The following is a 3,800-nucleotide window of genomic DNA, read 5'->3' as shown; positions in this document are numbered from 1 at the left end:
CTCTCTCTCTCTCTCTCTCTCTCTCTCTCTCTCTCTGACCGAAGCAAACATGTGAGTATTGGCTTTGGAAGCCTTCAGCTTGGTGGAATCTTATTGGACTTGGGTTGGATATTTTTCATTCAGCCCATCTGTTTTCTTTTTTTAATTTCTTCGGGATTTTAGAGTTATAAAACCCATCAACATTCTTGTTTTTGTTTCGTTCCATGGGGGTTGCTGCTTCTCTGATTTTGGCATGCAACACTTAATAAAAAATGATAAAAACTAATTGGGTATTTAACCCAATAAAATAATATTTGTCATCATCAATTTAAAATTAGTTATATACATAACTCAACAATCTCCCCATTGATGACAAACATAATTGTGAAATTGATCAAAGGGATTGAATTTTAATAAGGTTAAGGTACTTCCCTTTAGGTGATGTTACTTGCTTTTGAATTGCTCCCCCTTTCCTTTCCAAATGTTGCTCCCCCTGAATTTGTGCTCTTCGTTTGTTTATTGTTTACATATTCACATAGGGAACACAACAATATACTATATACAATTTGTTGTCCATGGATGAAGCATTCAGCAAGATTTTTAAACAATTTCAACAGCTCATGAAATAGAGCAAAAAAATGTACAAAAAATAGCAAGACCAGTCATCCCCAAAACATAACAAAACAGAGCAACAAAAATGAGCATACAAACATAAAATTAGCATACAAACATAATGCTAATACTACTCCCCCTTTTGTCATCAAGGGAGGAAATGCAACCAACTTCCAATCCTGTAGCAAACAGTTAAGATATAGTCCATATAATTAGAAAAGTAAAAAACAAAATTAACAGTTGTTAATCAGTTTACAGTCATCCGAGACAACTAGGAAGTCCAAACACAAAATACAATTGTTCTATGAGACAATTTTCAAAATAAAACAGCATAGAAATTAGCAATAGAAGAGGTATCTTTAGGCATCCAAACCATCCTCATCATCAGAATCAGCATGATCTTCAGGGTCAGTGGCCATGGTTTCATCCTCTTGGAGATTGTCAATAAACTTCATGAAAACTGTCACTCTATCTCTGGATTTTTTAAGTTTTCATGCTTGGCAGCAAATTTCTTCTGTTATTTGTTCATTGCAATTAGATGGTTGGATTGAGATACAAATTCCTGAACTACATCTTTTACCACTCCATATAAGAGTGATTTGTGTCCAATGGAAGCTGAAGTCCCAGAGGCAGATGGAGGAGAGGGTTCGTCTGGTTCATAGTTGGTCCCTTTTTCTGTTGTTTCACTGAACCACCTCCTTTTAGATATGAATGTCTATTTTTATATGTCTCATTTGACAAGACAATACCAAAATGTTAAAAAATATAGGTTAAGAACATGCCATAAGGAAGAGCTTTATCTTTTTCACTTCTAATGCAGTCAAACATATACCTTACCATTAAATATGCAAAAGAGATTTCAGTTTTTGTGAGAATAGCATACAAAATCAAAGTATCACAGAAGGACACTGACGTTAGGATTTTTGCCAGTAAAGAATGTCATAAAAACAGTCGCGTTGTAGATATAGTCTCTACACCGACAAAAATCCCTTCGTACAAACGTTTTGGGTGTCACAAGTAACAAACCCCTTTAAAAATTGTTAACCAAGTATTCAAACCTCGAGTCGTCTTCTCAAGGAACTGCGAGGAGGTATGTTCTTATTATTGGCTATAAAGGTTGTAATCGGGGTTTAGAAGATGAGAAGAAAGTAATTTAATTGACAAGTAAAGTAAATGGCAATTAAAATAAATAAATACTATAAAGCAGACTTTTGGCAAGGTAAGAGAAGTTGGAGGTCCAACGTAGTTATCTCTCTCAACTATAATGAAAGTTAAATCTAAACTCCACTTGGTCAACCTTTACTAGGGCAAAGGAAAGTCAAGGGACTAATTAAATTGACCTTTGAATCCTATTTATTTCCTAAGAAAAGGTTGGGATTACTTAAGTTCAGCTCAATTAGCAAGATAACGATTATCAATTATGTTGAGTTTAATAACTGTTGAGTTACTGAATTCTTAACCAGGACCAAAAGGGAAAAAAGTAAAATTGCTGGAATAATAAAAATGTCCTTAGATGGGAAGCAATGGTAACTTAAATCAAAGAGAACAATCATAAACTGAAAATACCTCAATTATCATTAATTCAAATAACAGTCTGTAACATAGAAGAATTCATAGATTCAATTATAAAGGTAAATAGCCAACTCAGATATTGAAATAAATAAATAAAGTAAAAGGGAAGTTTAAAGCAAAGAAATATAAAACCTGGATTGAGAGTCACTCTTAAAGCGAGAAGAAATCCTAAATCCTAAGAGAGAGAGGAGAAGATCTCCCTCTCAACTAAATCTAAATCATTGAAAAATAAAATATGCGAGCTCCCTTTGAATGGGTGCATTCCCACACTTTATAACCTCTGGTCTATGCTGTCTGTACTTGGATCTGGGCCAAAAAGGGCTTCAGAAATCGCTGGGGGCGTATTCTGTAAATTCTGATACGTGGCCTCTGTACGTGTCCGCGTGGGTCACGCGGTCGCGTCATTCGGAGCTTTTCCTTGCCACGCGGTCGCGTCAGTCACGCGTCCACGTCGTATGCGTTCTGCTTATGTCGCGCGGTCGCGTCAGTCATGCGGCCGCGTCGCTGCATCTTCGCTTCTGGCACGCGATCACGTCGTCCATGCAATCGCGTGAATACCAGTTTCCTTTAAAGCTCCGTTTTGCTTTCTCCTTCCATTTTTGTATGTTTTCTTTTCCATCCTTTAAGTCATTCTGCCTTAGAAAATCTGAAACTACGCAACACACTAATCACGGCATCGAATGGAAATAAAGGTAATTAAAATAATTAATTTTTAAAGCTTAGAAAAACATGTTTTTCACAATATGACATAATAAGGAAGGGAAAGTAAAACCATGCAGTTAATATGAATAAGTAGGTGGAAGATTGAATAAATCACTCAAATTAAGCACAAAAGAACTCATGAAATATGGGTTTATCAGACACCCATTGATATGAGCCACTCTGAGGAAGGATGATATGGTTCACTATGCAATGCAACTGAGCACGAGTGTAACCAAGAGCTTTGTGAGTTGGAGTGATGCCATCAATCAAAGAGATGTGTTCACACACATAGTGGGAGGTCATGAAATGTGATTTGTATGCAAAAAGATCAACGGAAGGCTCTTTAACTGATTTTAGAGGGATGCGAGGGTTACCTCTTTGAGGATGAGTAGGAGCAGACTTAGGCTTAGGACGAGAAGGTTTAGGCACAAGTTCCTCAGCAGCAGGGCGCTTCTCTTTCGAGGTGCTTGGCTTGGATGGAGCACTTGGTAGTGCTATCGGCTTGGAAGAAGAAGGAAACCTTGAAGTGTTTTTCATTTGAGCCATAGGGTCTATGCGAGGAAGAGAGGTAGGAAGAGATGAAGAAGGTGTAAAAGTCTGATCTTTGGAGCGAGTAGAGGGTCTAGGTTTCTCTGGAAGTTTGAGGATTTTTACCCTTGGACTCTTTTGGATCACGATTTTCTTCCTCATTTGAGTGAACCCAGGTTTCGAATGAAACAAAACACTAATGGTAGTGGGAAAGAACCGAAGAGGTGGTGGAAGGAGTTATGAAGAAAGAAGTTTGGTAACTGCACCAAGAAAGAAGGTTTCTTGAAACATGCAACTGCATCACTTATGACTAGACCTTGAAAAGACTTGACATCACGAAAAAGGTGATTTGATTTTATTAACAAATAAAACAAAACATATTTAAAAGAAACTTTTTCACTAAAAGA

The 3,800-nt window shown here is 37.0% G+C and overlaps 1 pseudogene; it reads right to left on the bottom strand.

Annotated features, from left to right (window-relative positions):
* Positions 1-3,555, bottom strand: part of LOC107640891 — a 13,896-nt pseudogene extending 10,341 nt beyond the window's left edge.

This window comes from Arachis ipaensis, chromosome B05 (genome assembly GCF_000816755.2).
Source record: "Arachis ipaensis cultivar K30076 chromosome B05, Araip1.1, whole genome shotgun sequence".
Taxonomy (NCBI): Eukaryota; Viridiplantae; Streptophyta; class Magnoliopsida; order Fabales; family Fabaceae; genus Arachis; species Arachis ipaensis.
This window is presented reverse-complemented; position numbering and strand designations above follow the sequence as displayed.